The following is a 24,621-nucleotide window of genomic DNA, read 5'->3' as shown; positions in this document are numbered from 1 at the left end:
TTTTAGTCAACAAGATTTATCACCTGGGCTGAACGTTCCCAATAACACTACCAAGAACTTGATCTCACCTACAATCAGACCTGGCAAAGTCGTAAGAGGAAAATGTTTGCGGCCTGTGTCCCTCAAAATAATTGGGCCCCCACCGCCTAAAAAGAGACGGAAAACAACTTTAGCAAACAAGCCCAAACTAAGCCACTCTGAGTTTGGCAATAAAGCGAAGACTGACTCTATAATGCCGCTGGGAGGTCCCGCCACTCAACAAGTAACAGTGGCTGCTTCTTCGCCCCCAATACCTTTAACCCAAGCAATTATAGAACCAGACACTGCCTATACTCAAATGGAAAAAGACTTACAACCAGCCCCCTTTAAGTCTCTTTTGGATAATATCGAGTTGATTGTACGCACTTACACACTTGCATTGGCTGATAGATTCAACGGGTTGGAGTCAAGGCTGGGTAAAATAGAGGAGGACTTGACCAAGTTAGGGAATTCTGTCCAGCCAGAAGGGCTTACAAAAGCAAAACAACAAAAAGTGGTCTTAACAACGCACCCTCCCAATAAAAATGCTTCCGCTCCTATACCTCCAGTATATCTTAACGTCAACAGCCATGCGGCTGTAATAACCCCAGCTGCCCCTAATAGGCCACATACGTCCACGATAATACCTGACGGCACTAGCTCAAATAAATCCCTGCCAATAGATTCGCTACTGGCTCAGGGAAGATTGACTGTTGCAGCTACAGATGGTAATGCTGCAACTACAGTTAAAGCCCTGATTAGAGAACCTAGCACCCTTCCAGACAGACATCCGAGATCCGTTGGAAACGTGATCAACCGGGGGAGAGGAGAACAGACTAGGATACCACCTATGGAGCTTCCACCAGAAGCCCTGCCGTACGTGGTTGTACTTACTGGGGTTCCAGAGTTGATGAAAGGAAAAAGAGAGGGTTTTTTTCAATTAAAAAACAAAATAACACACTGGCTTTCGTTGTACAGACCTAAACCCAACCTGGTAAATGGTGAAATAGTCCATGTCCGGCGCATGTCTTGGCTGGGGGGCAGAGTAAAGGATATAGGGGGTGATATCGTGGTCATAAATTTTAGGGATATAAAAGCAGTTCAACATATACTAAACTGGCCTTTTGCCAATGAGAACAGCTGCATTGTACCACGTCCTCTGACGTACTTTTACCCCAGATCTGCTGTACTTCCCCCACAAAACCCAATTAACAGCACCTATTTCACCCCCAGTCATTAATCTTGGAGTCTGCTCTGAACCCCGCATATATGCCCTATTTAGTCCCGCCACCTGCAATGCAGGGGTGGAATATGATACCATTAACCCACAAAATAGAGGCAAAGGATAGTATGTCACATTTGATGCCGTTTACTCCTCTAGAGCTCTATAACAGATTTGAGGCTTTCAGTGGTCTTGAGGAATGCGACTGATGTTTAAAGTGTGTAGGGGGAGTCCGGGAGGGTGAAACAGTTTCCTGTGTTATAACGTCACAGGAAGAGCAGGGCACCAGTGGCGTTGAAAAAGGAACACATACTGCTGTAATATATGCTGTTGTGAATGGTGGTTCACCTGCTGTTTTATCTACATTGCCTCTTAGGTTTAATGCGGTGTCTCCACCATCTTTACCTGCTATTGTGTTTAATAATGGTGCTCTTGTAAGTGATGTTACTAAGGATATATGCACGAAAAATTGCCATGACGATCTTCCTAGCACATCATTTGTATCTTTGGACCCTTCACCCGCAGACACTAACTCCTCCGTCTTGCACGAGGATCATGCCCTGTCTCGAGAGCCGTCAGTATCGGCTGCAGCAAGCACTGTGGACACGGGGACCATACACCCCGAAACATCAACCTTAATTCCTGTACCATCCACCAGTGAAAGTACTACATGTCCAGCATTAGCCGACTGCGTGAACTTAATTTCATGGAATATAGCTGGCTTGGCCGACAAGTTATGTGACCTAGCCTGGTTATCATTTATTAAATTTTTTTCCATTATATGCCTTCAAGAGACGTGGTTGGAGGATAGAAACGCCCATATAGAAGGGTACTTAAGTTTCACCATTCCAGCGGTTGCCTCGTTCAGGGGGAGAGCAAAGGGGGGATTGGCCACCTTTATAAACCTGGTACTGCTCTGTAATATCAGCATATATCATACTGATAACTTAAACATTCAGATGCTTGATCTAAAAAACGGTAAGAATGCCATGACATTGGTCAATTTCTACAACGCTAGTGGTCCTGGTGGCTGTGACATTACATCACTCACAGACCTACTGGGAAAAAACACACACACTACATCCCGGAACCTGTTGATAGCAGGTGATTTTAATGTTCACCCCTGTGGTAACCCAGGCTCCACCTCAATGGGCTCTTTGGGATGCAATAGCGTCGAAGGCTTTCACTTTTCTCACACCAGGGGTGGTAAGAGCTTAAATGATCTTGTAAACGGGAACAATCTGACAGTAGCTATGTCTATGGTCCCTGATACTAAAATTTTTGATATTCCGACTTTTAAAGGTCACGGTCAGGGATCCTTCATAGACCATATACTTTTATCCTCAGATCTTGCACAACGGGTAATGCAATTTTCCATTCTCCTCAGTATATACAGCGATCATAACCCCCTATCTATTGGCATGGGTGGGTCTTTGTTCACTAAACGACCGCCTGGTATTGATCGAGGTACGCTGAGTTGTATAAACGGTAGGCGCCGTATCAAATGGACAATGATAAATCAAGATAATCTATATTTTAATATAAATAGTGCATGCGAGGCGGATCTGTCAGCATGCTTATCTCTTGATTCATCCTCTACGAATATTTTGTCCGGGTTTGCGGGTATGGTCTCTAAAATTGGTGAAATGTTGTCAGCGCCAATAAAGGGGCAAAGCAGAAAGCAGGCTAAATGGTTCGACCACAACTGTGCAAAGGCAAGTAGAGATCTAAAGAATGCTTTAAAAACTAAACCTAGACTTCCTGACTTGATAAAAAGTCTGCGTGTGTCTTACAGGAAAGCATTAGCCGTAAGAAAAAAGGAAATTAAGGCTAACACTATAGAATCTCTCCTTGATCCTACAGTGTTGGGGAATAGCAGCAAGTTCTGGCAAATTATCAACAAACCATTGTTCGATAACCCTAATGACACAGATCTAGGTACATGTATTTCAGAAGGAGATTGGGTGTCTCACTTCAGCACAATTTTTAAGAGTAATGAGCATAGGGCAGAAAATGCCTTTTTAATATCACCTGCAAACCAATTATGCTTTTCAGTAAATGAGGTTGCAACGGGGATCCAGGGTCTAACTAGTAATAAGGCCCCGGGACCGGATGGTTTGCCACCGGACCTGTTTAAGTCTAGCACCTCCTTTTGGGCTCCCGTCCTTACGGCAGCAATAAATGCAGCTGTTATAACGGGGTGCCCAAAAACGTGGGGCCTATCGACCATAGTCCCCGTTTTTAAAAAGGGTGATCGCAGCAGTCCATTATGTTACAGACCGATATCCCTAATAAATTCAGTAGTTAAAGTGGTAGGGGGGGTTATACTTAATAGGCTTTCCACATGGGCAAAAGACAATAGCATCCTGTCTCCCATACAATATGGGTTCAGACCTGGCCATTCGACCATAACGCAATGTCTGAACCTATATTTGATTTTAAGTAAATATACCCTGGCTAGACAAGGTACTGTCTATATGGCATTTATGGACCTGTCGTCCGCCTTTGATTGTGTGGACAGAAGCTTATTATGGGCCACTTTGCTGAGAATGGGCGTGGAGAGGAATCTTGTCAACTTCCTAGCCGACTTGCACTCGGATACCAAAGCTAACGTCCGTTACACTCAAGACCTTAAAGTAACGGACGAATTTAGAATAAATCGGGGAGTTCGACAGGGCTGTATACTGGCCCCATTTCTTTTTAATATGTACATAAACGAACTGGAGGAATTTCTCTTACATACAGAGGCAGACTACCCCCGTGTTGAACAAAAGGGGGTGCCTGTGCTCCTTTATGCAGACGATGCAGACGATGCAGTACTTATATCTAGGACAGCAATCGGTCTCCAAAAATTATTAAATTCCTTCTTTAAGTTTATGGAGTCTCGTGGCCTTAGCATAAATAATTCTAAGTCCTACGTCATGAAAACAGGAAAGGGCACTCGGAAAACCGACTCCTTTAGTATAAACGGGGAGAAAATCCCTTTAACCAACTCTTTTTCATATCTTGGGGTCCTCCTAGATCATAAATTAACGTGGGGCCCCGCAATATCCAAAAAGAAGGGCGAAGTAATAAGGGTAAACGCGGCCATTCTTGGTTTTGGGAGAAAAATTGGCAATTGTCCCACGGCCGCACTACTCAAACTTTATCAGGCAAAAAGTGTAGCTGTCGCCTGTTATGGTAGCGAGCTCTGGGGCTATTGCAGGATAAAAGACCTAGAGGTCGCAGAAAACAACGCCCTGAAAAAGATATTGAGGTTGCCTAGGGGCACCGGGACTTACTCTGTACATGAGGAGTTGGGGGTTCCATATTTAAGCGACAGAATAGCAGTCAACCCGGTTTTGTGTTGGTTGAATTGTTGGCTTAACACCGACATCCCGCTTACACATGCCTTGTTGAAAGATGTCTCTTCCCTAGATGGTAGGCTTAAAATTCCGTGGGTGAAATACATAAGGGACAATAGGCCGCTCTGATTTGTTCTATGCCCCTAACTTAATCACAAAACCCGACGTTGCTTCAGTAAAAAATGCCATACTACTGGCAAGATGTACTGACAGAGAAGCGGTGGAGATTCAGAAGGGTAGTGTCAGGAAACATTTACTACTCAAAACCCGCCCACAAATGGAGCCTTATTTGACATGGCCTATGACCAGTTATGATCGGTTTCTGTTGATAAGGTTCCGTTTTGATTTATATCATCTTCTACTGGCGGTACCAAGGGGGGCACAACGGGGAGAAGTGTTGCCAGCTTGTGGCTGCGACAGTAAGTCTCCTCAAGATCTGGCACACTTCCTCTTTATTTGCCCTTATTACTCTATCCCACGGAATTTATACCTTAAACCATGTCTTAAGAAATTGAATTTTTTACAAATTAAGCCCGCACTTTATTACCTACAACTGCTGAATTGTGACTGTACCTTATTTGTCTGTAACTTTTTTAAAAAACCTATCTGTTTTAGGAAAAGCATGGACGGTTAATTATGCTGTGAAGATTTTAGGTGTCTTTTAATGAATATAGTAATTTATGTTTTTAATTTCACATTGCTCATGCTCATAGCACCCGCCGTACCTTCTCCTATTTGTACTGTACTCTGTGTCCGTTATTTGCCATATGTAATATATTGTCTGGAATCGTTTTTAAAATGAGTATCTATGAATTGTACTTTTATGATTGTATGTTTTACAATCGAATAAAGATTTTTGAATTTGAATTTTTACTATTTTTGTAAAGCAATTTGCATCCCTCAAGAGATGTTTTTAAGATTTTCTAACCTGACTTCTTTGCGTAATCATTATTAATTGTACTTCTTTTACATAATTTGTAAAATGCTTTTATGATATATTTATATCGAAATAAAGCTTTGATGATGATGATGATATTTAATATCAATGCACAAGGAGGTTCTTTACGACTGCATTCTGTGAAAAAGGATAAAGTTGCATCATGAGTGCCTGCTGAATGAGTCCATTCATGTAATATCAGTGAACGGATCTGGTCACAATAAAGGTACTTCATAGGAGCTCTCTGAATGGCTAGGTATTGGGATATCAGTGTACTATACAACTCAGAACAGAGGTGCATTGTGAGAGTTAGGTGAATGTCTCAGCAGCGGGGTAACTGCGCACAATGTAGGGCAACATAGTGTATTGTGGTAGCTCTGCCGAAGTCTTAAAGAGGCCTATTACTGCCGGGTACAAGAGAAAACAGAGGTAAGTTTAGCGTCTAGTCAGCAAATTTAAACTGCAAACTGATAGCTTCCAGTACATTTCAACTATATATGGTGGTAGTTAGACTCCAACATTGGCCTGGTTTAAAGTGCACCAGAAACCTAGTAATATAGTGCTAATGAAAAAGGAGCATAGTGCCGCACAGTTACTGTAAAATGACACTCAGGATGAGATTTACAAAGATTTTATGCAGTGTTTGCATCACAAAATCTTTTTTTCCAATTTACTTTCCATTCTGGAAATAATGTGAATGTAACGCAAAGCAGTGCATAGCGCTGCTCCCACTACTTAGCGCCAAAGGGGCATACCAGGGGTGGAGCATGAGCATTCACATGCAACCACCCAAGGTTTCTGACGCTAAACCCTATTTACTAAATAAAGTAGACAGGATTTAGCATCAGAAAATTGCGCCCTTTTGAAGTAGGCGCAACTAAGGGGAAATACTTTCATTTCTCCTTCCTTATCCGACTTTGTTCATGTGCTGCATTGTACACATACAGTCTATGCATAGTATTTTTTACTGGAAGGCTATCCTTTCAGTAAAAATGATATGCTAGAGTCATGGAGACACCCTTGCACGACTAAGCACAGGTGTCTCTGTGGCGCATGGAAGCTGATTTCAGTGCCGGTGCTAGGGAAAGGGAGGAAGAGTGATATAGGCAGGGCTCGAGTCGGAGGTACACGCGGATGGACGGCGTCCCCCCACTCTTTTCACAGGGTGGACGCCGTCCCCCTGCCAAGAAGCCAGGACCCACAGAAATAAGCTGAACGTGTCCCGGTGTAATTTTCAGACACCGGGACACGTTGAGCACGTGACGTCATGAGGTCATTCGCACATAGTCAGTCCTTTTTTTTTATAGGACTTGTTCCCTGGATATAGGTCTGTAAATATGGCACTCCCCTATTCTCTCCTTCTCACGCACTGCATCGCAACATTTGCGGCTGCTGGACTGGACTGGACTGCACTGCACTGCGCTGCGTGAGTCAGTGGTAAATCCGGCCCTCAGTGCTTTACAATAACTCCTAGTCCCTCTTTACAAATTGGTCCCAATACATTGCAGTTTGGTTAGTACTATTACCCCACGATAAAATCGACCAATTTTCAGAGTTTTCAACAAAAAAATGAAGCCTATTATGCGTAATCGATTTAAAATGCACTGAGGAGCATATTATCAAGAAACTGAGATCAAATTATCGCCGCTTTAGCGGCAGGAAACTGCCGTTAAAGCGGCGATAAGGTTCTTGTTAATATGCTGTAGAGAATTCCAATAGAAGCCCATGTTCACACCAGAACATGGGCTTCTATGGGAATTCACAAGGGCATATTATCAAGCCCATTATCGCCGCCTTAGAGGCAGTTTCCTGCCGCTAAAGCGGCGATCATTTTAAATCAGCTTCTTGATAATATGCCCCTTAATTCCACATAGTTTCACTTTTTTCTGGCCTTTCCCCCCATAAAATTTGGAAGGAATTTATCATGGGCAGGCTGCAGGGGTCTAACTCATAATTCGGATCCTTGGCAAAACTCTTCTTTGTTCAGTGCTCGAAATTTAGCCATTAAGTTGTGTTGAGGGCATTAATTACACATAATATACCCTTTCTAACTAATGGCCAAAAGAGTTGCAGCTGCAGTTTGTATTGAATGATGGCTACCAGCAGCGAAAATCTGCAATTCGGCGAAATGCGTACCGGCAGGGCGAGACGGTGGGTACCCCGGCGCTGAAAGCTTTTATTGAGCATCCCACATAGGCCGGAGCCCGCCACAATAATTTAGTTGTGCTGCTATTCTTGCACGAACTGGTTTGGTGCGGTCGGGTCGACTATGTGAGGGTGGAGGGTGGGGGGGGGGGGGGGGGATGAGGCTGCTACTCCAGATGGCCTGAGTGTGGTATCTTCCCCGCCAGACTCGACTGGTGAATGAATGCCCTGCCCGGCTGGTGAATGAATGCCCGGCCCGGCTGGTATTCTGCTCAGACTTTCAAAGAGCTGACTCATAAAAAATCATCATGGAAAAGGGCACGCTCATTTTTCCGTTTAAGAAGGGTGACAGGCTCGACCTCCAATGGTCTCGCCCAATTTGTCTTGTTTTTGCCTTAACGTCATTATAGGGGGGCTGGAAGAATTAGGTCACGCGCAATATAAAGATGGAATCAATGCAAAACATCACAAAATGCGAATCTCGTGTTAATTTCTTGGCTATTATATATTAGCACGTTTTTCTATAAGAAATGAATTATTTTTTATGATGTTTCAACATTGATTTAGAATTTGACATTTTATCTGTGGTACTGAATTTAGATGTTTTGCTTTTGGGTGTCCTTTTTTATTTATTTTTATTTTCTTTTTCTTCTCCAGCTTCTACTTTACTCTCTTTCGTTTTTCTTATCCCAGTTGTATATTTTGTTCATGATACATGTTTTTCTGTTTTTGGATTGATAAATGACAGTTAATCATTGGTTTTTTTTAAATATAGAATTGTGGTACCTGAAATTTGTAATCGATAAATGTTCTGCATTTAATGAAAACATCCCAATAAAGACGTGCCGTAAACGGCTACGCACTTGGTTGATTATAATTTCTCCCCTCGAGGGCCAGCGCATGGATATAGCAGACCGATCTGTCTCCTTTTCTCACAGCTGCTTCAACAAACACAATACAAGGGGCAGTCAAGGCCAGACAGTAACTGGCGGGATCTCTGTGCCCTCCGCACAAGGGTCAAAAGGTCAAGGTCTGACTGGGCTTTCTCCGGGCCAGACACAACAGAGCCACGCAGGTGTCTGAGCAGACGCAGGGTTTAATTCCTGGAATGAGGCACAGAAGGCTCTCCAAGACCTCGGACTGAAGTGAGGAAAAAAGACAGTGTCCCCAATGTAGCCAAACATCCCTTCTTGAAAAACACAGTCTCAGCCCAGCTGCCTGACCTTCGCCTCGCGCTCTGCACTCCGAGGAAGCGACTGAAGTGCTTGTCGGCATCCATTACATAGTCCGGCCGGTCTATGCACGTGCCGGTGCAGCTAGGGTTGCCATGTGGCAGGTGTTTTACCAACATGACCAGTGTTTCAATATACCTGCTGGTATAAAAATTAATAAAAGCTCTTGAAGTCGGTATTTTCCCCTTACCAGAACATACTTCAACCAGTAAATACACTAATAAAGCACTTTAAAAATAAATAAAATAAAATGTGTCCTGGAGCGGCTGTAATGATCCACGACCCATAATTAAAGTAAACAAAGGCAGGGAACTACAATCTGCAAAGGGAATGCCTATGAATTTCCATAAAGTTCTATTTAACCCCTTGCCTGCGGGGCTGATTGCCCTGCTGTGCTGGGGAGCTCAGCTCAGAAGAAACGGATAAGACATGGCCTGATGTGATTCATGTTGATTCTGGTGTGGTTGGTTCTACCATATGAGGACCCTATGACCAATGAGAATACCACCAAGGATCCTCAGACGAAAAAGTTTGATTCAGCTTTCAAGAAAGTTTATGCGGGCTCTCTCATTTCGCCCTTCGGGCAGGTGTTTATGAGGCCTGCACTGCCCAGTCAAAGATGTCTGACTTCATATTCCTTTTTAAGCCTGTTCAGGAGAAAGAATGTGCAGATCTAGTGGAGGTATTAGAGTGCCAGGTAGAGTTTCAGACTCACATCACTTTTGATGTAGTCAGAGCCTCTGCTTTGTCTGCCTCGGCCTTAATTGCTTCCCGAAGGAACTTGGTCCTAAAGGATAGGAATACGGATTCAGCACAAAGGTCTGTGGCACTCTGAATGCCTTTTTAGGGAGTTTGTCTTTTTGGTTGGGAGTTGGGAGGTAAGGTAAACAACATATTCCAGGAAAGAAAGCATTCATTTTTGCCAGTAAAATTAGAATTAATTTTCCAGTTCCTCAAAAAGGTCATGATCTTCCTTCCATCAACCATCCGAAAGGCAGCAAAATGTTGATCAAGGTTCAGGGTTTCCCAACAGGCCCCTTTGGAGGTGAAATTTCGAAAGAGACAAACAATCACATGTTGGAACTAAGGATCATCGATACTGACTATTTTGGTCCTCGGACAGACACTGGCCAAGACTTGCAGGTGGAATAAATAATTTGCCATTTTCTTCCACAATGGGAGAAATCCACTTCAAACCGTTAGATCTTGGAAATAGTCAGCAGAGGCTCGAAGCTAGAGTTCTACTCTCCCACACTAGAGTCAAGGATAATTCATATCCTGTACGCCTTACCCAAAATTTCCAATACAAAGAAAGGCTTTGGAAGAAGGAGTGGCAGCTTAGATCTCTAAAGTGTCAATAATTCATGTGTCCGAATTGGAGACAGGTCAAGCAGCTTATTCCACTGTGTTCTTAGTTCCAAAAGAGAAAGTGAGGCAAAGCGATTTTCGTAGACCTAAAGAGTCTGAACAAGGTCATCAAAGACATTCCTTTCAAAATGGAGACTCTTCAAATTATAATCCATTTATTCCAACAAAGCCCCTCATGTCAAAATAGACTTGGTGGATGTTTTCCTTTCTATGCTAATTGTATTGGAACATCAAAAGCTCTTGAGATTTGCTACCCAGACAATTGTTGGCAGTTTCAGGTTCTGTCCTTCAGTATAAAGCCTCTGGTCTTTACAAAAGTTGTTGTTCCATTGGTTGCATCTTTTCACCTGAAGGGAGTGCAAATTCTCCCTTACTTGAACAGCTGTCTGGTTCATGCTGTATCAGAAGCCACTCTACTTCAGTTTCTGGGAACCCTGAAGTTAACCGTAAACCTGCATCCACCTCTTCGCAATGTACAGCAATGCCAGTTGATTCCATCAAAATAAATTATATCCATCGGAGCAACAATCAGGAATAACAGGTACACAGTCTTCCTTCCTTCAGAAAGGACAATATGCCTTTGCAGTTTTGTCTTAAATCTAATATCCTGCCATCAAGCCTCAGCGCTTAAGTGGTTGTAGGTTCAGGGGCATAAGGCCTTGTGTGTATTTACAGTTTAGTGGGCAAGACTGCACCTCTTTTAGATTCTTTGGGATCTTTAGAACTTTTGGTCCCAGAAATCCCAGTCATTGGAAGTGAAGGTGTAAGTGACGGAGGAAGTGAGATCTCACCTTCAGTTGTGTTTGTGCCCAGGGAACCTGGCAAAGAGAATCACAATGAATGACAGCTCAATTGGATGGTGAGCAAAGCTGAACTCCCTGACAGCTCAAACCAAGTGGACCAGGATGGAGTTTTACAAGTCATCTAACTGTAGAAATCTGATTGCAGTGCTCAGAGTCTTATACTATTTTCAGAAACAACTTCAAGGAAACAATGTGTTGCTCAAATGGGAAAATAATGTGACATTGGCCAGTAGAGTAGAAATCACATGGCATCACTCTCTCAAGAACACTCAACAAGGTGGCAGATGCTCAGGGTTTATGATAAGAGACACACCTGCTCTCCATATCAGCGGCCCATACAAAGGCTAAGACAATGGGAAAGCAGACAAACTGAGCAGAATTTGTTGATCCTCACAGAAGATGTCACTGTATAAAACAACCTTCCAGACAGAGTGCAAAAGATTTGGTCAATATTATCTGGATCTTTTTGCCTCTAAGAACAACTTCCTTCTTCCCAGATTTTATTCCTGCTAAACTGAGGAGGGGGCTTGTGGGTGGATGCTCTTATAATAGGGTGGCCAAAGAAGTTAATGTTTGCATTCCTTTCATTTCCTATAATTCTGAAAATCCTTCTCAAGATTCAGAGATGGAAGGCAAATGTGATTGCATAGATACCGTATTTTCCATGAAGATATTGCTTTCCTCTACTCAAAGCTCTTTCAGTCCCTCCTCCTTTGATCCGCTCTCTATTTCCTTCGCCTCTGAAGCCATCCACCTTTCTTCTTTCTCTTAGGTTATGCCTCTCGGTCTGGAGGTTAAAAAGATGAAGTGCAAAAAAAAGGGTGTTCTATACAGCTAGCTGAAGTCGTTCACAATTTGAGGAAGCAATCTACCCTTAAAGCTTACTCTAGGAAATGTGGTCGTCTCTTAACCGCATGCGTGCGGCATGATTTCCGCCCGTACGCTGGATTTTGCGGATTCGCATGTTACGTGACGAGCTGGGCTCGTCATGAGCGTGCCAGGAGGCTACCTCATGACGAGCCCAGCTCGTCATGAAGGGTCGAAGGGGTTAAATGTTGTTCTTACGTAAGAACCTGGCACTATCTGCGAATAAGGTACAGTGATTTGTAATTAAGTGTTTCAGGGAGTTCGATAATACCTTCCATGACGCTGACCCTTTAGTTACTCTTCTATTCAGGAGTTTCTCATTTCCAAGCTCCTCATTAGAATCTCTCGTTGGTTCTTCAGGCTTTGTAACATTTCCCCTTTGAACCTCTTGACTCTACTGATTTTAAGTTTCTGTCCTACAAAGTGGGTTTCCTAGTGGCCATTACTTAGGCTCACAGGACGTGTGAATTTATTATGACATCCTCCTTTTCTTCGCTTTCTGGAAGATGGGGTGATTTTAAGACTAGAATCATCTTTTCTATTCAAAGTCAATCAACCTTTTCACACTTCTCAAGAGATTTTCTTGTGTCTTCTTCCCATCTCCGTCATCTGATGAGAAAACATTGTTTTATTATTTAGATGTTAAATTGGGTTCTTTAATTTATCTTAACAAATCCAGATCTTTCAAGAAAATGTACATTTTGTTTGCCACCGTTGGCAAATGCCAGCAGAGTTCAAAAAGGCTTCAAAAATGACTCTGAGTAGGTGAATAACATAGACTATTTTGTTGACCTATTCCGGACAAGAAGAAACAGACCCTCTTAGTGTTCAGGGAAGATTGACTAGAGGGGTTTTGGCATCTTGGGCAGAGTTTAAAAAATTTCCTTAACATGATATTTGCAGAGCTGGGACTTGGTCATCGAATCACACATTTATTAGATATTACTGTCTTCTGAGTATTGGTCGCTTGATAATCTTTTCGGGTCAGGTGTTTTGTGATTCTTAGCATTATAATGTCCAGTTCTATGAAATAATTTCATTTTTATGTTTGGTAAAGCAAATTCATTAATATATATTCAAACTGAGAAGGTACATTACTTATTATGTACATTTTTTTTTAAGTCGCAAGACGTTTATTGCACATTTCGCAGAAGTATTATACAGGTTCGCGCCTACAACCTTATTAGGCCGGCTTCACAGTTGTGCAATTCATATAGTACTTTGATTAGTTTGTACACAGCCCATCAGCCGACATCGATAGGACCGGCGGCGTTTCAAGTAAAAGCATTGTTATCAGAAGATAGAACTGCATACTTTCCAAAGCATGTCCATGGTCTTACATTTTATATTTTTTCATTTTAATTGTATCATTAACCTGTAGGAAAAACAACATGTAATTCCAGAACATCAAACACTGTGCCACAACATTCTCCCTCTCCTCTGGTAATTGTGTATTACTCATCAATATGTGTTTCAGCGTGTGTTATGTCTGGCAACACCATACGGGTCAGTCTGAAGCGTGTGTCCTTAAGTAGTCACGCAAATACATCCAGTAGTCCCTGGGGCGTGACCTAGTCGGTAGTTCTTCCTCATACGTGGCCAGTGTGTCACAACAGTACGTCAAATCTTCCAGCCAGCTTTTCATCTTTGGCCCTACTTTACTACCCCAATGTAAGGATACTCTTCTTTTCGCCATCAAAAGCGCTACCATACAAAACCTTTGTCGCGTCGCTCGTAATTGCGGGACAATGCCTAACAAGCAGCTTTTGGCTTCGCACTCTAGTGGGATCCCCACCATGTCACTTAAAGCCTGTGTCACCTGTTCCCAGTAATTAGCCACACTGCCGCAGTGCCATGCTAAATGCATGAAGTCCGCATTTTCTCGTTTACATCGTATACATTTGGAGTCATCCCGTAACCCATATTTATGAAGCCTTTGAGGCGTGTAGTACATTTGGTGTATGTATTTGTAATGAATGATCCTTAGGTTCCCATTTGCCGGTAGCAAGCCAGTGAGTAGGCATGTGGTTTTCCAGTCCTCTTCTGACAAAGTTTCTCCCAGGGCATCGCTCCATTTACATCTCATCTTTTCTGTGTTCCCCCCAATGTCAGTTTGTATGCTCGTGTAGAGTCTGGACACTATATGAGAGGCATTAGGTGTAGTGAGAATTAGCTGCAAGGGAGACAGGGTTTGGGGCTCCTCTGGAAATGTGGGAAAGTGCTCTTTGATCGCTCTTTGTAGTCTATAGTAGTTAAAGGTAAATAGTAGTGTTGGGTTGCTTATGTAGTCCAATTTTTCTAGAGTTTGGTATGTGCCTTCGTTATACAAATCCCCCATCTTATCTATACCTGCGTTTCTTAGTAAATCCATCCCAATCTGTTCTTGTGTAACCGTTAGCGCTGGATGATGTGCCAGGGGGAGAGCAGGCGCATAGAGTGGGAGGCGGTTAGCCACTTTTCCTATCCGTCTCCATGCATCCGTGGTGGTGTTCACCGGGTTTATGTCACGCTCATGTAATCTGTCACGTTTGTGTGGTAGTATGCTAGTCAATGGAATCGGGTCTGCATCCCCAGCCTTCACCGCTACATGAGTCAGGAAAGGAAGCTCGTGATACCAATAGTGCGCAAATTGCGCTTGCGCACACAAGTAATACAGATAGAGATCTGGTACTTTGAAACCTCCTTTAGTGTACGGTAGTGTCATCGTTTGTAAATCCAATCTTGCTTGTTTCCCCGCCCAAATCAGATTCAGCACCAGTTTGTTTATATTTCTGAACACCTCTGCAGGGGGCTTAATTGGGATATTATTAAACAAGTACAGGAACTTGGGGAGTATTACCATTTTCACAATTGCAACCCTGTCTGCTAGCGACAGCGGTAACTTATTCCACCTTCTGATCTTGTCGTCTAGCGTCGAGATTGCCCTCCCATAATTTGTTCGGATTACTAGTTCTGGGTCCCTGTGAAACCACACCCCCAAATACCTGGTCAGTTCATCCTGCCATTCAAGTGGATAATCCATGGTCGTTGGGTGCGTGCCATCTGTTAACGCCAGTATAATGGACTTAGTCCAGTTTATCTGGAGACCTGAGTGTTGGCCGAATTTGATATATTCACGCAGTAGTGGGTTGAGGTGCTGTTCCGGATTTTTGACATACAGTACCATGTCATCCGCGTATAGGGAGATATGGATCGGGCGTGTCGGCAGTTGTATGGCCCAGTAGTGGTGATGTTGTCGAATTTTGCATGCTAGGGGTTCTAACACCAGAGCGAATAGCATCGGGGAGAGTGGACATCCCTGCCTAGTTCCGTGACATATTGCGATTGGTTCTGAGACCTGTTTGTTCACTCTAATGCGTGCTGTCAAGTTTGTGTAAAGCATCGTGATCCAACCTATGAAGATCGGAGGAAACCCCATACGTACTAGCACCGCTTTTAAGAAGGGCCAATCTATCGTGTCAAACGCTTTGGCCGCGTCCAATAATACAGCCACAGCTTTCACGTCCGGTGCCAGATAGTGAGCTAGTGCAAATAGGGTGCGCGTGTTATGTGTAGTTGACCGTTCCGGTATGAAGCCAGATTGGTCGGGTCTTATCAGTAACGGCATTAGTGGTTTAAGTCTGTCAGCTAGTAGGCTGGCTATAATTTTGGTGTCCACATTTATGAGGGATAGCGGGCGGTACGAGTCGCAATTTTCTTCATCTTTACCTGGTTTGAGCAATGCAATCAGTAATGCCTCCCTCATGGATGTTGGTAGTGTCTGTGCCTCATGTGCCTCCCCATATAGTCTCACTAAATGTAGGGCTAACAGGTCCGCATACGTCTTGTAAAACTCTGTCGTGAATCCGTCAGGCCCCGGTGCTTTGCCATTCGGCAGCCGTTTAATAGTGTCCACTACATCCTCCACTGTGATAGGTCAGGCCAGGTAAGCTCTATGGCCGTCAGATAGCCATGCTAGTTCTACATCTGCCATGTACGACAGCAGTTCCTCCTGTGATAAAGAGGGGCGAGCTTTATACAGTTTGCCATACGTGTCCATAAATTCACCCATTATTCCTTTTATGTCATGCGTCATGTGTCCCGCACTTGTTCTGATAGCTGTGATGTGTTGTGGTGCTCGCCCTGTGCATAGCTTCTCCGCTAGGGCCCTCCCTGGCCGACCTGCCTCACCATATCTCCTAGCTGTCGTACGTTTGTAAATGTATTTAAGCTCATCCGCTGCATATTGCCGGTGTTCTGTTAGGATAGCTTGTATTTCCCCCAGTATCGTCGTGTCCCTTGTTTGTGTATACCTTTGTTCTAGTGTGCATATAGCGCTTTCGCGCGTTTTTAATTGTTGTCTGATGTCCCTTAGTATCCCCGTGGTCGTGCCAATGCACACCCACGCAGTGTAGCTTTGAAAGCTTCCCATAGTAGACAGGAGTCTTCCGTCGTAGAGCTGTTAAGGTCAAAATAGTCTATTATTGCTTTATGTATGGTATCTGCATATACTTGGTCCAGTAGGGCCAGTGCATTGAATCTCCACGTGAATGGCGGAGGTGCATATCGCGGTATTTCAATCTCCAATACCACCGGATTGTGATCTGATAGTGTGCGCGGGAGATGTGCTATGCGTGTTACCCAGGAGGCCACTGTCTGTGTGGTTAGCCAGTAGTCCAGTCTAGACCAGCTTATGTGTGCGGCATTTATGTGGGTCGCCGCTATCTCCCCAGGGTACTTTACTCTCCATATGTCCATCATGTTTAAGTCTTCTAAAGTCTCCAGGAGTGTCGCCCTTGCCTTTACGTGTGGTTCCAGTGTATTCGGGGACCTGTCAATACCCTCCCTCAGTGTTACATTGAAGTCTCCTCCCCACAGTATGTTTTCAACCTGAATATCCGCTAGTGTGCCCCATATCGTCTCAAAGAAACCTGGGTCATCTATGTTCGGGCCATAGGTGTTCACTAGTGCCAGCGTGTGTTGTCTTACCGTACCCACCACAATTACGCTCCTACCGTCAGCGTCCCTATGTGTGTTCAAAATCTTAAAGTGCACCCCTTTTTTTATCAAAATGCTAACCCCTCACGAATATGTTGAGTAATTGGAATTGGTGACTGATTCCGCCCATCTAGCTCCTATGGTGGATGTGCCAGTGGCCGCTATGTGTGTTTCCTGTAGGAAAGCCACATCAACATGTAATCTGTCAAAATATGCAAACATCTGCCGAATTTTTTTCGGGTTACCCAAGCCTCTGACATTCCACGTTATACATTTCAGTGTAGCTGAGTATGTCATCTCAACATATGCGGGGTACCCTGAATCGTGAAAAAGTCCTCCACCGCACATTTTAGGGTCCTCTCGTGGTCTGTCCCGCATGGTAGTGTCCTTTTTTGAACAATGAGTTTATCATCTAATACAATGCATTTAGGTTTCAAAGAGGTTGCAATGTTTCTCAGACACAGTGATTTAAATCTAACAGTTCCCAATTCCCCCACCCACTTTAGCACCCCAACTTTGCCAAAGCCATCCCCGTGTGTCAACAAAACTCGTATCAGAACTCAAATTGGGGCGCACCCGCTTGGGGGTGTCGCCCGGTGCACACATCCCCATCCACATAGTGGATGTGGACGGGTGCATGTGCCTTCTCCATAAACCGCTGTATCCTTATCGCCTCTCTTTCCCCGCCATATTCTAATCGTAAACTAGTAACCCATATCTTCAATTGTACAGTGGTCCATTGGCCATCGAAGTGTCTGAGGCCAGATATGATACAAAAGTACATTCTTTTCCCTTCCTGCCTTTTACACTTCGCAATACTTCTCACCTGTTCAGACGCGTAGGCCAGTTCCAGTGTTCGCTAGCCCACATGCAAGGTGTTGTCACACAGTGCCTTTTGAACGGTGCCATTCCCACATGTTCCCATACCAAATTTCCTTTCGCATCGCATACCTTGCACGAAATGCCTGTGGCGTCAATACGTAACTCTCAGGTTTGTGCACCGTGTGTTTATATTATCTGTTCAAATGGCTGTCGTTGCACATGAGTGTCGGCCATTCCCAGCCGTTAAGCATGTCCATAAGTCTTCTAGGCGCCATTCTCTCTACCTCGAGACATACGTCGCACTTTCAGTACAAATGGTGTCATAGTCAATCCGCAGTTTTACACAGTTCCGCGACATCATCCGTACCATCCTCTCAGTCATTGTCACTCGTTCGATCTTCACGGTCGTGCGCCTTTCGCTGTTTCCCCAGTTTCTTGACATAGTCCTGTGCTGCCTGTACTGAAGTTAGGACCACAGGCTTGCCCGCGTTCGTGATTTTGAGTTTTGCAGGATATAGCATTGCATATTCTACGCCTAGTTCTCGCAGTTTCTTTTTAACTGGTGTAAATTCTTTGCGCGCCAATTGCACCGCCATCGTGTGATCAGGGTAGAATTCCAGGGTACTGCCTTGGTACGTGATTGTGCCCTTTTCCCTGGCCAGTCTGAGAACGGTATCTCTGTCTCTATAGTTGAGCAGGCGGGCTATTATCATGCGCGGTGTGGCACCTGGTTTTGGCGTAGGCGCCAGGGATCGGTGCGCACGCTCGACGAGGAAAAAGGTTGGATAGATTTTCAGCTCCAAATATGTCCGTCAACAACCTTTCGACGTATGTTTCCATTTTGCCCGTGTTTGTCGATTCTGGCAGTCCTGAAATGCGGACGTTGTTCCGTCTCGATCTCGCTTCCTGATCTTCCACCCTTGCTCTTAGTACTTCTAACGTTTTTTCCATACCATCACAGGTTTTCGACGTAGTTCTAGATTCATCCTCCACTTTGGAGATCCTTTGTTCTGACTCCACAATCCGCTCATCATGTTTTTCTATCTTCGCTGCCATATGATCTACACGCTGAACCACGTTATATAGTTTACTGTTCATTTCCTGCAAACTTTGCTGGATCGCATTCATTACCACCTCCATGCTCGATCCTTCCGTTGCGTCTTGTTCCCCTTCTGCGTCCGATGCAGTGGCGTTGTTTTTCGTTTGTTTGCGCGTTTCAAATGGCAATTTAGTTTGTTGCTTGTCCGGTTTCCCCATGATATCAGTGTGCTGTGTGGGGCTGTGGTGCTTCGACTTCGGGCTTACCGCTGTCGCGTCCCTTGTTGTTGGCAGATTTCGACGGTGGGGTGCTTTCGCCGGCCTCAGCGATGTTGGGTTATTCATCTGCTGCCTCATTCATCTGCATGTTCCCCTATTTGGTGTGGCACTTTGGTTCCATGAACGGAATGTTCGTGTGGGAGCTCCGCAGCAACCTCTTCGCGCTATCTGTTTATGGCGCACGTTATGTTCACCATGCCATTATGGACTTGGCGCCGAGTCACTGCCCTTCCAGCCTCCCGCACCTCTTTGATACTTGTCAGCCGCTGTCAGTCTTTCAGCCTCGCATAGCTCTTAAAGTGCCATCAGAGTGTGAGTAACGTAGGTGCAGCTCACTTGCGTTGCAATACTCTCAGTCTCTGTCAAGTTAGGGGGCTACCATGATGAGCGCGCCTTCTATCGCGCTGATTCGGGAGTGCTGTCCGGCGCCATGTTGCGTACAGTGACCGTCTATCAGCGCTTCAGGGCAGCGCTGTGCTAAAGCGCTTGTGGGATATGCCCTCGCCTGCAGCTGCACCGTTCCGCGGGTCCCCGCCTCTCCTACCTCCGTCAGACCGCCAATGGTCACTGAGCCGTCTTGTGTCCTCTCAGTAGCGTCCAGACCCCATTTAGCGTTTGCGTTTCACTGCCGCCGCCATCTTAAAGTCCGTGGAACGCATCTCCTCATTTCACTTTTTTGAGCACTTCTGCAGGTTTTTCAGCACGTCGCTGTGGCTCTTCTGCAGGTTTTTCAGCACGTCGCTGTGGCTGCCTGCGTTCTCAGTGAGTTTGTACTGTATTTTAGCCAGCGCGTACCTTTCAACAGTGTGCTGGTAACATCCTTCGTTCAGTAATGCCGAGCGTCTGGGGCGGCCATCTTAACTCTCGGTGTGTCGCTGGTCCGTTTTTCCTTCATTGCGTGAGTTCCATTCATCCAACAGATGCGCCTTCATTTGTATCGCAGGGGCGGCATGTTCCGATTTCGTTTAGTTCCTTTGCTGATGTTCTGGCGGTAGGTTTAGAGGCTCAAAAGTCTGCCTACGCACCCGTCCGGCGGAGCTGACTATTCAGCCAACCATCCCGCAGTGCGCCCTGTAGCGCCCCCATTATTATGTAAATTTTTCTTTTAATTAAAGGCCTTTTGGTATTGGGATACCTAATTTTTTTTGCAGAGTTTTATATAGTGCAAACTAGACCCGAACCGAATCAGGTATCAGAGCGCTTTTACATATTTTCCAGTTACGTTACATGAGGACACACTTTCATTTTTTAGGCACGGGGAGATTAAGTGATTTGCCTAGAATCACAGGAGGTTTTGGCGTCGTTACCGAGACTCGAACCCAGATCCCCAGGTCCGAGGGCGAGCGCCCTAGCCGTTAGGCCAACTCCTCTCCACATTTTCAACCTCATGTTGTAATGACTGAGACGACGCAGAAAGATGTAGAGGTAATCGCCTGATTACCGACTGGTAATGTTCATTACACTATTTGTTCCCATTCCAGTCATCAAACATCTTCCTTCCCACATATCTTCAGGCCTTTGATAAATGATTGAAGATAAAAGGAAGTGGCTGTGGAAGCTATTTCCTTTCTAGAGCCCATCTGAGGATGGGGGTAGGGGATATTGTGATTCCTATTCTTCCCTTCCCGTCTTAAAGGTGGCATTCACTTCATGTTGCAAGGACTGGGACAAAGACGTGTAGGACTATGAGTAATGAAGAATACCGGTAAGCAATTGGACCATTCCATGAAACAGGAGTCTTCCTCCATCTCTGGGCGGGTTCTTGCATACTTAACTTTCTGTTTTCAACATATTTTATTTCATTCGCCATTGGTGTGTATAGAACTGAGCTGTGCTCTGGAGAGGCTTACCCCATATAAAAAAGAATTAATTTTTAGCAAAAATATATACAATTGGATTTGTTAATATTTGAGCTCCTTTTTAGAGGGATTTAGAAATTAAATTTCTGATGCAGTAAAAATAATCAGTTTGTTTCATTAATTGAATGACATCCTGAATACAAAACACAGAGGGATTATTATCGATATAAAAACATTAAATGCTTTATTTCTAATTGAATTATCATGTTTGTAACAAAAAGTGACCTTTACCCACATGGCTATGTTCTATGCTTCTTGCAAACCAAACCATCTAGAACTCGGCAGCCAGACTTATCCTTAGTTTCCCACACATAACTCACATCATAACACCTAAGGGAGCTCCACTGACTCCTGATAAAGAAACATGCTCATTTCAATGTCCGACCACCCGAGTTCAAGGCATTAAACAAAGTATGCCTCATCTACCTAAACAGTCGCATCTCTTTCCATCAGCCACCCAGACACCTCCGCTCCGCAAGACTCCCACTTGCACACATCCCATACATGCACAGAAACAGATTAGGATGGGGCCCGTTCTCTTACATCGCTCCTAAAGCATGGAATGACCTGCCACTCCACATCCAAGCCTCTCCCTTCTTCTTGAATTCCACAAGATGCTGAAGACCTGACTTTTCAATTAATTCCCCTATCGAAGGAAGGGATGGGCACACACCTGCTCAGCACCAGGATATCTTCACAGGTGATTGTGCGCTTTACAAATACAAATAACCTAACAATGTTCATCCAGTTCGTTTTGTCCCATTTCAGTAATGGAAAACCATTTAATAACTTATCAAAGTATCAGTTTCCTTGCCACAAAATCTACATATTTTCCAAGTGACCCTTTCAACACCCCCTTCTATGCTAGGACTATGACCTCAGTTTTTTGTTTTTTTTATCCATCTTCATTAGCATTTTCAATATACACTTTACAGCGTCTTTACCATCACATGCCAGTCGGAGAAGCGTGTCAATCTGAATAATATTGCCTACATAATCTATTCTATTATATTGCGCCGTTTCTTCGCATTCAGGAGTTACATACCTTTAAGATGTTAAAGAAAAATCTGGCAACAGTAAAAACAAGAAGCCAAAATTGAGTTTGTCCTGTTGTGTATAGCACTTGATGATGGGAGCGTCGCAACCAATTTGTGGTTCTCAAACGTCAAAGAGCTACGTCTTGAGTCTCTTTCTGAAGTCTGCCACAAGGGGGCAGTACGGAGCTGGAGGGCGATGTAGGAGCAGGAACGGCCCCTGCTGCACCTGTGACGGATGCGGGGGGTGTTCGAGGACAAGTGAAGAGGAGCGCAGGTGTCTGGAGGGTAGGTAGAAGTTCAGTCGATGGCTGATGTAGGCAGGTCCTAGGTCGTGGAGGGCTTTGTAGGCATTCTAAGTAGATTTTTCTAAGTATCCCTGTCCCATTTAATGCCAGTTTCTATCGGGCTCCCCATTCATGTCTGCGGCTTTACAAACCACCATCTGACATGTACTAGTGTCACAAGAACCCATACCAACAGCCTGCAAAATATTTCAAATGCATTGTGGGAATTGAAGCACTGTAATTATGATAACAATGATTATGAAGTCATGAACTGTTGTCCAGGCTTAACATGTCCTACACCTTTGTATCCAAAGGGGTTTGTACACAAGAGTAATGTCCTTGTCAAATAATGCTCTCATCTGACATGCACTGGACAACCACATTCCATATAACTGAAAACATAAATAAATTGTGTTAGCTGCAGAGACCCTGTTTTTATATGTTATAAAACAGGAAGTTGATTATTATTGTAAACTAATGTTTAAAAGGACTTCGATTAACTATCAGCCAAAATATAGTATATAGGTTTTATTATTTGGAATATATATATTTTATATTCTTTTTTTTAATTAAATAGAAATATTAACTGATCAACTGAATGAACACTGATTCTATCGAATTGATTGTACATATTTTATTGATGTCTTGGTTGTTATGTGCTTTTATGGCTGTATAGCCGAATAAAGATTGGGATTTTTTATTTGAAACACATTTACAAGAAGCCTTATTGCAAGGACATAGAACACTTGAGATTGGAGAAATACCAACCACAAGCCCTATATTTGAAACCATCTAACAGGGAGTACAGTGCCCCAATACATCCACAGGCCTATGTAGCAACAAGCAGGTAGCTCAGGGAGAATATCCCAAGCACAAGCTGCTACAAGGGTACGCCTAACCTTATCTGGAGCATAATGTGGGGTCGGGTTATACCGAGAAGGTGGGCACATGTCCCTCACCAGGCAGGACAGGGGATCTCTATTAGAGGAGAATTCCTGTTGTTAGCAAAAATCTATGGCGGCAGTACAGCGTCAACAACTGGTTACCATGGAGATACAGGAGGGTAAGGAGCATGCACTATGCCGTGCAATCTGCAATGCCTTCAGTAGCATACCAACTAGCACCGACTCGCTCACGAAAGCGGCTACACCACTTTGTAATTCTCTCAATAATGATAGAATCACACAGAAACATCAACATAGGCCAGTGGCGATAGCGTGGCGGGGGGGGGGGGGGGGGGTAGGGACAGGGGCAATCGCCCCGGGCGCAAAATTCTTAGGGACGCAAAATTTAAAAAGAAAAGTGGAAGGATACTTGCCTTGCCCCAGGCACTGGCAACCCACACTACGCCGCTGACAGAGGCACATGCTTGCAAGTATGTAGGGATGCGGGAGATGGGTGACGCGACTGGCAACAGCTGCCAATGTCCTCTTATGCCGCACAATTAACATCAAGAGTGTGATGGCACACTGCAGCAGTGATGTTGCCAAGGGATTGGACAAGTAACAATTGCCCTGGTGTTAATAAAGACCTTACAAATGCCTTCTGGATAACTTGTTATCACTGCACAGGAGAGCAAGGAACCATCTCACATAAGCAGTCCATTAGTAGCTGAGCACCATACATGGCATCGCACTAGTGTTCGTAGTGGGAACGCAACTGGCATGAAGGCAGGGCCGTAATGTCCTATAAAGAAGACAAAGCATGAGGAATTCAGAGTGTTAAATACAGATTGCGCAAGTGTTGAATAGGCGATATTTACCACACGTGATAAATACCGCACTCCTGGATAATAGTATTTACCATATGTGGTAAATACCTCATGTGTGCTGCCCAACATGGAATGAGGGGCTAAATAAGAACTGCTTTTATGTTGGGCGTGAGGACCACTCCGGGACGGTCATTGTGTTATGGGACACAGCGCCTAGTGGTGTGATGGGTGAGAGAGATGTGCAAATTATAATTAAAATAAGGGCTAACCAGCTTAGCAACCTGGAAGTGGGGTGCTGTGTGCCTATACACCAAAAAGGGGAGTAATCGGGTAAGGCCCAGCAGCAATCCATATGTTGACATGCGCCAGGCATAGATGCTGTGGAATGAGTAAAAGGATACAAAATAGGGCAAGAATGAGGATGGGTGCATATGTGATGGAACAAGGATATGTGTATAAGCAGCTTGCTGGATGAATCCTCTCAGTTAATCAATATAAGGTACTAAAAATTGTTTGTTATACTAATTTACACCAATTTTATATACAATGTAGAAATAGGGGAAGCTTGCCTATGTGTCTACTAACAAGTAATTGGTTGAGACTAAAATGGCAGCAAAAAAATGCGGGAACCAAATTGCGCATGCACCAAAGGCATGATGTCATAACGCTTGGAGGGGG

The sequence above is a fragment of the Lissotriton helveticus genome, chromosome 8 (genome assembly GCF_964261635.1).
Source record: "Lissotriton helveticus chromosome 8, aLisHel1.1, whole genome shotgun sequence".
In the NCBI taxonomy this organism is placed as follows: Eukaryota; Metazoa; Chordata; class Amphibia; order Caudata; family Salamandridae; genus Lissotriton; species Lissotriton helveticus.
Note: the sequence above shows the minus strand (reverse complement) of the source record.